The following is a 12,272-nucleotide window of genomic DNA, read 5'->3' on the forward strand; positions in this document are numbered from 1 at the left end:
ATACATTAAACTAAATTAAATAAAAATAGATCTGCACCACCTTTATAGGTTTTAGCTGCTAATTTAGAAATGATGATAATTTTATATGAACTTAAAGTGAATGCAGGCTGGATGGATGCTTTCCATTCATTTCACGAGCTCATTAATAATCGATGATACGTTAGTGTTATGTTATGAATGCACAGTGACCCAGTTAGACCACTGGTTTAAAACCAGTATATAGTAAATGTATCAAAGTGGTTTTTAATGTAGCTGTGCTTGTTTTAAGATTTGCAAACCCAGAAATGCCAATAAATGTGTTTATGTGTAAAACACAGCTGTGAGACACACAATGTGTGTTCATGGGGGAGCAGTCATGGCTGATGAATGTTTCAGGTAAAAAACTGCGTTTGTTCTGCGTTACGTCCTCGGATGTAAAATCAGGAGTGTGTGTGTGTTTCCATGTATGGAAGCCTGCGCGTGCCAACATCCCAGCACACAGTTTAAAGTGAATCTGATGCATATAAAATGAAAATTTTAAAGTTCGACGTCTTCACGAGCTTCTCCTCAAACATTTACAGGAAGTCGTGTTTACTGCCGCAGCGCCTGTGACCTTTGACCTCTCAGACGGCGCCACCCCTCAGCGGCAGCGGGAAGCCTCCTTACGGAGCAAAACATCTCGCCGTTGCCCCAACATTATTAACCACAAGCCGAGTTGAGCTGATCAGCTGATCAGAGCTGCGGCAGTGGCGGTGGATGCGCCCAGCTGCTCGAGCCGCTTCGACCTCTGAAGTGATTAGTGGTCACGCAACGGGCATGAACGCAAATACTCAGAAGAAGAACAAAAAGGGGATGAAGAAGAGGAGGAAGACGAGTGAAGGAGGGCACGGTGGTTACCAGAGGATCTCATTGGTCTGCACGCTGGTTTCCAGTGAGCTCTTATTGGCTGCAGAAAGTTCCCATGAGCACACAGGGCTCTACGGGGGCGGAGGCAGAGGAGGGTGCAGAGGAAGGTCAAGCTGGCCACGCCCTCTTCCAGTGCAGAGGCCTTTAGCTGACCCTGGCTTACCCACCTGCCTCACCTCCTCCTCCTCGTCTCCTCCGTTCACTCCTCTCTCCTCATGTTCTCGCCTCCTTTTTCCTCCTCCTCCTTCTTTCCTACAGCTCTGCTTCGCTGTCCCATCACTTCCTGTTCCTTTCCCTTTTCTCCTCAAATCAACAACAGCAGCAAATAATAACTTTATTTATGCAAGTTTTCTTTGACAGACATGGAAATACTGAACCGGGATGTTCATAAAAGCCACAAAGTTACAAAAACAGTACAAATAACACGTGAAAAAGAACAGAAATGATAAAAACATGATTATAAAAGACAATAAAAGCCGATGAAGATGAAGCAGGATGAAGGAGTGAGGAAGCCCTCGGCTCAGGGTCATGTGATCTGTAGCCCGAGGTCAGAGTCAGCCATGTTTGTTTGTGCAGAAATAAAAATACAGAAATAAAAATGTAATCATGTCATCTGTTACTGCTAATCAGTGAAAACAGGTCCAAAGATGACCCGTCAGGTTCTGCAGGTTAAACACGCCGCTGATCTCAAACATGCCAGTGAAACGCTTTGTTGTGGGAATAAATACGGTTAAAATAAAGACGTCACATTTGAGCTGTCGTGGACGAGTGAGTCGGAGGTGGTCGGGGTGGATGGTGGCCCTGCAAAGTCCCACAGGTCGAGGTTCAGGTCGAGGTTCAGGTCTGGACGCCTGCCGCTCCGTCAGGGAACAAAAGCGTCGGTGTTTAGGTCGAGGAAGGCGGTGCCTTTACTTCAATCACTTACTTAAATGGATAAAACCTTAAAGCTTCCTCTGGGTTGCACGCTGTGAAACTTCCTCGTTGTGGCCTTTTTTATTTCCTCGTACTCGTTTCTTTCTCACAGGAACTTTTCATGGTTCTTGTGACCATTGGATGTCGGCACCGTCTGTCGCCTCGCTGTCATTTGGATGACGATCGCAGCTGTCTCTAATTTTTTACTACTGTTTTTGATGCTTTCCTGCGCTCATGTGGTCAAACAGCTGACGGACTTACAGGTGGACCAATCACGGTGCACCCACATTCCTTAAAAACACATTTCTATAAAGACATCCGTTCACTGAGCCGAGGTTTGTAACTGACTGGTATTCCCGCCTCAGGTTGAGCATCTGTCCTCTGATATATTTACCACGGCTTCATTAATCCTTTAGTCTTTATCAGAATCTTTATTTTGAAAAAACACAAGGAAGGCATACACAGGAACTATCGATCTTATTAAAGTACAAATAAATGATGTACACACAATGTTTACAGTGTTAGTTGTTACCTGTGTCCTTGGCTTGCAGTTGCTGCTCTCCATAATAAATATCATTTACATTTATTTGTTGGAGAAAACATCTTAAACAGTTTCATGTCATGTTTCGACCACATTTCCCACAATGCATTTCTTTCAGAAACACGTCAATAATCATGGAGCCCGAGGAGGCCGAAGGGCACTGAGGGCGAGCTCGTGATTTCCCCCCCTCCTGCATTAGTCTCGGTTTCACCTTTCCTTCCTTAGCCTGCTTCTATCCTCCACATGCTCCATGAACCTTCTGCTCCCCCCACGAGTCTTTACAGTCTTCATCTCATTTGCTGTTTCCTCCCTCCTGCTGTTATCGTGTCTCTTCATCCTCCCCCTCCGACCAACTAACCAACCATCCTCCCGCTCTACCATCCTCCACCTCCTCTCTTTGCGCACTCCATCAGCCGTGTCCTGCTTTCGTCCCCTCTGCTCCGTCTCCTCAGCGATGCCTGCCCTACAAACACACCATGTTCTCCTGCTTCATCCACCTTCTCATGTCGGTTTCTGTGTGTAAAAGTGAAACAAAACCTTTTTAATATTACAGAATAGGCCGATGTTCATGGCCATGATTCAATTATTCAACATTTAATCGTTATAATAAAACTTGAACATGTGAAGAGGGGAGATGCCGGGCAGGAGGGAAAGAGGAAGACCTCAGATGATGGAGGCAGATGACCTGCGAGTGAAAAATCCACAATTTTGACCACATTTGTGAATAAACAGCAGAAATGTTCAATTTGAGAAGCTAGAAGCAGAGAATCTAACGTCCCTTCACGACTTTACGCTCAGCCAAAAACCCAAATCTGTTGGTCAAATACAGTTTCCACGTCCCGCTGCCTCCTCTGTGGAGAGCTTCTCCTTCATCACCCTCACCATCCTTCAGCAGCTGTGAAACCGACCGCCATGTTTCCAGCAGTCCTTTCTGAGAAAGTTCCCAATAATCTGGAACAAACGGGATGAAACCGTTCATGGATTAGTTTGGACGTTTAGCGCTGGTAGGGTTTTGGTGTTCCAGCGTGATTCACTGTAGCTGACAGCGTGAGGGAGTGCTCCTGATGTGACGACAGGTTCAGTCTTGAAAATGTTCATATTGTGACTCAGTGAAACCGTTGCGTGTCCTCTGTTGGAGCCGCTCGGTTGTGGAAACGTCCGTGGACGTCGTAGCATGTCGGCCTGTCTGTCCCGGCAGTCTGATTGGTTACATGATAAAGAAAGGTGAATTATTACTGGAGGATTATAAAAGGATGAGGAGACAGACACAAACACGTCATGATGCACACGAGTGTAAAACCTGTTCGACAGCAGGAAATACAAATCAGCTGTTTTAGTGATCCAGGAGGAGTTTCTCCTGCTTTAGTTCCTGGTTTTACCGTCTTGTTCATGTTTTTGTGGGTTTCACCTTTTTGATTTTACCTGCCTACCTCAGCATCCTGCAGCTGGGTCCTCTACACGACCTCTGACCTCCATGTAACACGTCAGGTTCTGCCACTGACGTCTCCTGATGCTTTCAGTCAGACAGCAGCAGCTGATTCCACTTTGCTTCCACGTGGAGATTAAAGAGTTAAAGAAAGAAGGAGAAGAGCTTTCGGTTGGACTTTGGAAGGAAAAGATGGAAACCTGTTTGACGCTGATGGTTCAGAAACACTTTGGCGACGGTGTCCGAGCGAGCCGAGGTGACGTGAGGTGAAACTTTAACAGTGGCGGGGCTGAGCGGTGCAGAGGGATGACAGGATCTATCAGACGGTGGTGTAGCGAACATTTACTGTGGGTCTGCTGCTTTCATGGGATTTACTGAGAGTGAGACAAATACACAATATCAGCAGACATCAGAATCAGCCTTTAAAACTCATGTTTAATCCGATTTCACAGATTTGCAGACAGGAAACAAAAAACGCCCCCCCGCGCTCGCTGGCACCTGAAACCTCGGACAGTTTCAGATCCAAACGTGAAAAAAGCCTCTCCGACCTGCGGCGTGTTTCTGAGGAAGCGTTACCTGCGCCTGTCTCTCGGCCTGTCCGTCTAACTCTTGGGCAGGTTGTCCGTCTGACTGCCTGCCTGTTTAAATCTCGCCGTCCGATCGCTGCACACACCTGTCTGTCTCTCTGTCTCTTTGACTGACCGGCCGTCTGCCCGGCTTGACGCTTTCTTCTCGTTTCTGTCTCTTCGCTCTTCCCTCCCTGCCTGTCTGAGCCCCGCCGGCCCGTCCGTCTGTCCGTCGGCGGACAGTTAAAATCCGGCCTCGCCTTCCCTCCTGAACTCTTCGGCTTTTGGGGCGTAAAAATCAGAGAAAGTCGTCTGAACTTTTGCTCTCGACTCGTCTGAAACTGTCCAGTGTTCTCGCAGTTTCCCCTCATTCTGAGTGGAGCTGTGAAGATTTCTATTTGTCCGTTTTAGGTGTTTTCTGAGTGAAACTCTGACCTTTGACCTCCTGCTTGTAAAGCTGGAGCCCTGCAGCTTTCTGTGCTTCCCTTTCAGAGGAGGGTGTCGGGGAAGGAAACGGAGATTAAACCCGGACAAACGAAGGTGGTTTTAAAGAAACAACAGAGTTAATCGGCGGAGAATGAATCCTTTCCTCCCGCTTTTAGCTACTCTGTGAGGTACCAGCTATAATCCGAGCTGGTTGAGGCGACATCCATCACTTTTCACCTCCTCTCTGATGGAGGAAGTGGGTTAAAAATGGCTGACGTCTCAGGAGAGGGTCAGCTGGAGGGAAGGCGGCTGACTTTAACTGTAAGTCTGGAAAACCTGCAGACGTTTGCGTGAATGCAGACGGTCACAAGACGGGAAGGAAGGAACGATGGAGGGCGAGGAACGTGCAGCAAACACACGGTCGAGATGAAGCACGCATAGGTAATAGAGCGTGAAGCCACGAGGTGAGGATGAAGAGCGGGTCAGGATCGCCCGCCTTCCTCCACCTCCTGTGTTTTCTTGTTTCATAGTAGGAAAGGAAAGCTGGGGGGAGGGAGGCCGGGCTGCAGAAAGCGAGTGACGGTTCGGAGGGAGGGAGCAGGGGGCGGAGTCAGAGGGGAAACTGGCACTTGGGTGGACCACTCAGGCGGCGGCGCTCCACGAAAAAAGAGAAAAAATGCCTGAAATCCTGCAGAAGATTGAGATAATTCTAATTAGAAGTGACTCTGCGTGCCAGTGATCCATGCAGACGATTAGTGTTGTCACGAAACGCTGCGGACGCTACTGAGCATGCTCGGTAAGTCGGGCAGCCCCCACATCGACAGGCTGTTTGGCGAAGGGAACGGAAGGTCACATCGCAGCAGCGAGCGCTCCCTCAGCACGCTCAGGGTTGCCTAGATTCTGCACGCGATCTTCACCGGGGGGCGGGGTGAGAGCGGCGCCGCGGCTGCCCGGGTCAGAGCTTCTTTTTTTTTCCTGCGTTGTTTGTTTGAAAATACTGCAGAACAGTTTTGCTGCGTTTTGGCTGCTGTGCAAGTCGATGCCCTTAAAAAAGTCCACTGAGAGTTCAAGGCCATAGGTCGCTGCCAAAACCCGACGACCGCCGCGTGAGCGATTCAACTCCAACGAATGAAAGCTCGAAAGAAAACACGGCTGGCAGAAAAAACCAAACTGACGTGTCGAAGCCGCTCAAACGCGCGTTTAACCTTTTTGCTTTAGGAAACGAACCCCTGAAAACTTTTCATAGTGACACGAAGATTAAAAGTGACGCAGAACGAGCAACTTTAAGTGTCAAAACAACCAAACGCGATCTTGAAAGAACCAAAGTGAAGTCTAAAATCTCCCAGATTAGGAGTTTAAAGACCGAATTTAAGGTTCACGGGAGCCTAATCGTGCCATTAGAGCAGGTCTGAGGTGTTAAATTTAGAGATTCGAGGACTCCAGGATGTTTGGTACAATCACAGCTCGTTAAAGCAATTTATGGCCTTTTGTTAATCCTTTAAAAGAAATCAGTTATCTTATTTTCTCTTTACTGTTCCAACATCTTCTGATCATAACAAACTAACTACGAAAATGTGCAAACGATTAAAACCAGAAGAAACATGTGTTAGAATATTGACGACAAAAGGAAAATTTGATGTTTGATGAGCAGAAACCTGCTTCTTCTTTACTGTTTTGCAACAGTAACAGAAATGAGTATAAATGAGACAATATGTGTAAATACTGAGTATCAAAAAACGACTGAGTGGGTATTTTTTCATCATGTTGTGAGCAAGTGAGTCATTTGTCAAAACACAGGAGCAGGAAGTTATTTAAAGCCGCGTCTTAATGGGGTTAAAGTGTGTTGGTGCTGTTTTACATTCGTATGTGTGCGATGGAGGGGGGTTGGCTGCTCTACATTCCTGTTGTGTGCTGTAAAGTCTAAAATCAGCTCTGAACGTTTCTCTGCAGAAGACCAAGAACAGTCACACAGGACGTCTTTGTCTTCATTCAAAATCACATTTAATGGCAAAATTGTATTAGATGTATAAAAAAATGAGGTTCCTTATTATTATTTCCATTTATGCAAAGACTCGCAGGCTTTTCTCCGGTTTAGTTCCCGTTTCCTTTTTGGTTAAAAGAAAGTTAAACTTCAAAAATTTTAAACGTAATTAAAAAACAAAACAAAACAGAAACTTAACTTTTTTATTTTATTTTTATTTATTTATTTTTATTATTATTATTTTGTTACTTTTGTAATAAAAATTACAAAATGTTTTGCAACAATCACAATTTCTGCCATAAAATATATTTTTAAATTTTAAATAAATGTACACATTTGTAAATTTTGTGTACATAACATTTAAACTGTTAAAGTTTTATGTTGCAGATTAATGTTTTTTAACTTCATTAACATTTACATGTTTTTTAAATACCTGTTTCACCAACAGCTATGAAAAAGTCAAACAAATGTGAAACATTTCAGTAACAAATATTCTGTGTTTATACAGTAACCTCCTGATATCTGTGGATATAGCTGAGTACAGGTAAAACTGTTGTTTTTCCACAATGACTGAACATCTGCAGGTGGAGATGTGCCAGGCTCCGCCCACAAAAACAATAAATAAATAAATAAATGAGGTAAAAACAATATTTTACATGAATTCTGCAAAGTGAAAAGGTTAAAATGAGCGTTTGTTTTAAAATCAGCATTTTCACAAAGTTGGTTTATTTTTTTATATTCTATTTTTTATATTTTATATTCTTTTATATATTTTATTTTTTTGTTTCACCAAAAGCAACTTTTTAAATATTCAAATTTCAAAATGAAAATCAGAATAAAACAAAAATAATTTTTGAACCATTTCATTTCTTTCAGACCTGAGATTGTTACAGACATGATTTTTTCTTTTTCTCCATTTGATTTTACCTGCTGCATTCACACAGTGCTGCCTTCACTTGCTGCTTGGAAATCACCACATCCTGACAGCCAGAATCGTTGGTGTCTAATCAAACAAACCGATACTTCCAGTTCTTTTTAAACCCTGAAACGCGTTTATGATTCAGAATAACTTGTGTTGAAGTTTATTTCCTCCAGCTCTGACTTTTCTTTCCTGATTCTGAAGATATTTTGAGACATGACATAAAAGACTAAAACCATCTGAAGCTGTTACTTTTTTAAGTTTATGGATTTCTTTACACATACGAAAAGTATTAAATACAAAATTCAGTTTAAAGAAGTTACTTTTTGCAACAAAATTTCATCACTTCAGAAATAACTTCTATGTATGCAAATTAGACTAAAAACTGTCTCCTCAATACGTCAGCATGTGTTCACCTGAAACAAATCAAAGTATCATAGCGGTGCTTTCTTACCAGCACGCCTCCTCCTCGTGTCCTTGTGGCGTTTCTCATCCTCGGGGGGTGTTGTCATCTTTTAAAAAGCTGCACACCCATCCGGGTGTTTGCAGCTCTGCACACGTCAGTCATAAACAACAACAACGATGTGGCACAACCTGTTAGCGTTAGCTGTTTGCTGTCCGTCTCAGTGCTCGTGTTAATGACGACGAGCTCGACCTGAGGTGGGTCTGTGCTCACATGACCCGCTGACGCTATAAAGGTCGTTTGAGGGTTTTAATCATTCGCTTTAATTTTAAATAAATCTGAGATCATAAACTCTGCTTCTAATTCTGCAAAACCCACTCATGAAAACTGTGGATTATTTTCTTCTTCGGTTGGAGCCGTTTTACTTCAAAAATATTCGCTACAAAGAAACAACAGTCCATTTTACAGGTGATTCTAGTGTGTAAGAGCAACAACGTAACAATGAGTCTGATGTAACAGATTCTATTTAAGAGAGTAACAGTAATCTGGAAAAAGTAACAATAGTGTAAAAAAGTAACAACCCTCTGAAAAAGTAACAAAGTCAAACAAATAATGGTCAGTTTGAACTTTAATACTTTAATATTTGAACTTTAACTTTAATACTCTGAAAATAATACACAACATTATCTGAAGTCAAAGTTAAAATCTTAACAAAGACAAAATATTAGAAACCAAACACAGATGCTGAATGTGGGTCTTAAACAACAGCCGTAAATCGTTAATGATGGTTTGGTTTCTGAAGTTCAAAGTAAAACGATTATTAATCTAAAACGACTCGATTGGCTTTCTTCTCTAACCTGAAACATCAGATTCGCTCAGTGTGGGACCAAAGTTTGTTTTCTTGTAGTTTTCATCATGTGAAAAACATGTAAATGATTTGATGAAAGACAGTAAAATAACCTGATACGTTAACGAGGCTCAAACCAAAACCACCCGAAGCTGGAAATGAGAAAACTTTGGTTGTTGAATCCCAGCTCAGCAGCTCATCCTGTACAAGGTTTCTCTCACTCTTTGTTGACAGAATCCATTTTCTTTTTCTTTCCTCATTTTTGTTTGAACTCACAGACTTGACGGCGTCTCGTCCTCCACCCTGAAGCTCGCCGCCTCTCCGAGCTGAAGCATCGAATGAGTGAAATTCAGTGTTAACAACCTGTGATGAGCTTTGTTTAGCAGCAACCCGATCGGTGACCCTTTACACTCCAGCTCTGCGGCTTGTTAGATGCCACTTAGAAGGCCGCTGACCAGAATGACCCTCAGTGCGGACGCACACCTCCAGAGTACACCATCTGACGCCCGCGCAGAGGGGGACTCGGGATGAAGCCCAAAGCATTTTTCTACTGATTTTGAAGCCCCGACACTTCAAGTCAGTGAAGTTCTAGTCTAAGAGTTTAAATCTCCAATTAGGATTTAATGACGATGGTTAATTTCCCTATAAAATGTCACCATAATAATAATAATGATAAAGATCACAAAAAGTTCTGAACTGTTTGGCTTTTTGTGTCATGGTCCTGGGTCGAGTGACCCAGTGTTTGAGTTTCATGTATCTTTTGTATTCATTTGTGCCCTAGTTCAGCTCATCTAGTTTATTTTGAGATTGCTGTTTAGTCTTGTTCCTTAGCTGTTTATGTCATCTCCCCCTGTACCAAGTCTCCCTGGTTCATGCGTCATGTCTGCGTGGTTATGTTTAGTTCATGTCATGTCCATGTTTCCTGTTTTACTTTGAAAGTCTGCATTTAATGTCAGTATATGTAGTTGCACCTCTCCTGTCCTGTCTTTAGGTTCACGTGTGTCAGCTGTGCTCCCATGTGTGGCCACTTCCCCTGATCATCCCTCATGTGTATTTAGTCTCTGTGTTTCAGGCAGTCTGTGTCGTGTCGTCTGTGTTCCCACCCTCCATGTTTTCACAGCCAGTCTTTGTATTCGTAGTCATGGTTTTCTGTGTCTTCATAGTTTATCATAGTATCAGTTTCCCAGTTTAGTTATAGTTTAGTTTTGTCACTGCGTTTCTGCCTTGTTTGAACTCCTTGTCATTCAGCCACAATAAAGGCTCGCTTTTCGTTCGAACTCAGTTTCGTGTCCTCCACACACTCTCCACACGGTCTGCCACTGCGGACCGTGACATTTTGTCTGGTAATAAAGTTAAAGATCAATCTGTAAGTTTGGATGATTTCCATCAAAATAATCAAAGTTAGATTCTAATAATAGCGGGAAAAAGAAAGAAATCATTATCCAGTGACTCAGTGTAACAGCAACAATAATAGTAATCATACTGCAGTAACAGTTTTGGGTTTTTTCATATTTCTTGTTCGGTTTATGAGATCGTGGCTTCTCGTTTGTTGGTCTCATTTTTGTGGCTCTTTGATGTTTTTAATTTGGCCGATCTGAGGTCCAGATTGTTGTAATACTCAAACTTTGAGTCACTTCCTATAAAATTCCTCATGTTTTCTCCCTTTGCTCCACGTCGGAGGTGACCGCCACGCCGGCTCGTGTTTGACCTCGGGCACAAATTGATTTTGGACTTTTCTCTTTGTAAATCAATACGGAGTAAATTATATGTCTTCTGCGTCCGTCTGAAATAAAGGGACTGAGCTAAGACCCTTTGCTTTGCTTTGCTTGTGCTTCTCTTAGCAAAGTTTTAGGACTTTGCCGTGATGGCGCTGACGCACAGAGCCGACTTTACCATGAGGAAAACAAACACTGACGTCACTTAGTCATCGAGACGTTCACTGCATTGGACGCTGAAGCTCGTCGTGTAGACAAAAGCACATAAAGTGAATTCCATTTACGGACGGCTAAATGATTTTGACAAACTGTAAACATCATATCTCGGGGATTTTGTTAAGCATATCACCATCAGGATTTAAGAAACGCGTCGTAACACTCGAGCAAATAAAGCACCAACATTTAATGTGAGAGATGTTAAATGTGGAGAAAGACCAGCGAACATGGACCAAACAGCGACGTCATCTCTCGGGTCAAAACTGCTCACAGGCACAAAACTGAAACTAGATGAAGGATGTTGATGCTGTTTCCATGTACAGCAAAGCAGAAATATCAATCGTGTTATAGCAACAAAGAAACGAAACACATGCATCTTTTTTTAAATAAACCGTTGTGAACATCTACTCCTCGTAGCAGATAGCGTGATAGCACGCCGTCAGTTAGCGTGAGGCGTGAGTTCAGGTGTTTGAGCAGCGCTACACTTGGTAGCTTTTCCTTCTTACAGCTTTTACACACCGAAAGTTTAAAATCTGTGCAAATATTTTGTGTGTTCCAGTTTTCAAACTCACGCACTCTTGATGCAGCCGTTCACTCTGATGGCGTCATTTTGCCGGATGAATTTGCAGAATTTATTTTTCGAGTTTGTCGATTTCTCGAAAAAACTGGTCTGACCAGTCGCACCACTGACAACATGTGGACTTGTAACACAAAACGCACACGGTTACTGAACACACAGTGACATGGAAACAGTCAAATAATCTGTTTTACCTCAAACACACAGTGTTGGTCAAGTTACTTGAAAAAAGTAATCAGTAACTAATTACCGATTACTTCTCCCAAAAAGTAATCCCGTTACTTTACTGATTACTTATTTTCAAAAGTAATTAATTACATAGTTACTTAGTTACTTAGTTACTTTTTAAAAACACGATTTACAACCTGAAGAGGTGATAGAGCGATAGATCTTTCAGCCCAATTCTACTTTTTCTACATAATCCATCATACAAAATGGAATCAAATGGAAAAGTCTCTTTTTAAAACTTGTTTTATTAGTTTTAATCTTTTAACTTTATGCATCAAGCAAAAATTTAATTATATGCAACATTCTCTGACTGGAAGAAATTAGTTTAACATTTAAACCTATTTTCTGCACATTCCAGCACATAAAATAAAATATTTTTTGTGTTTACACTCAGTCTTTCAAATAGATGCAAGTAAAACACAGCAGAAAATAAATAAAGTCAAAGACTCAGCGGTCCTGTTGCTCTATTTTCACCTGTAAAGCAGGAGTGGGGTAGGCGGAGGTTTACCCTGGTGCAGGTGTGCTGCGGTCAGTTGAAGAATCCACGAGTTTCTCTGTGAGTTTCTCATTACGTCGTAGCTACTCGGTGCTTGTTGGAAGTTTAGGGGTTTTTTCTCTGTAAAAAGTTTT

General features: G+C 42.6%; 2 long non-coding RNA genes across 3 annotated transcripts in view; one reads left to right on the forward strand and one right to left on the reverse strand.

Annotated features, from left to right (window-relative positions):
* The window catches only part of LOC309720572, an 80,502-nt gene extending 69,891 nt beyond the window's left edge, over window positions 1-10,611 (forward strand). The window contains exon 10 of the long non-coding RNA XR_014280524.1: window positions 9,185-10,611. This is a non-coding gene — a long non-coding RNA (uncharacterized lncRNA). The remainder of the gene's footprint in view (window positions 1-9,184) is intronic.
* LOC309720573 lies at window positions 1,997-8,518 on the reverse strand. 2 transcript variants are annotated; one of them, XR_014280529.1, is made up of 3 exons: window positions 8,111-8,518; window positions 3,769-3,886; window positions 1,997-3,537 (listed from the first exon to the last, which is right to left on the reverse strand). It is a non-coding gene; the product is annotated as an uncharacterized lncRNA (long non-coding RNA). The 2 variants fall into 2 exon arrangements; XR_014280530.1 differs by lacking the exon at window positions 8,111-8,518 and adding an exon at window positions 7,665-7,738.
* Window positions 10,612-12,272: the final 1,661 nt, after the last annotated feature.

This window comes from Aulonocara stuartgranti (assembly GCF_965226115.1).
Source record: "Aulonocara stuartgranti genome assembly, chromosome: 13".
Taxonomy (NCBI): domain Eukaryota; kingdom Metazoa; phylum Chordata; class Actinopteri; order Cichliformes; family Cichlidae; genus Aulonocara; species Aulonocara stuartgranti.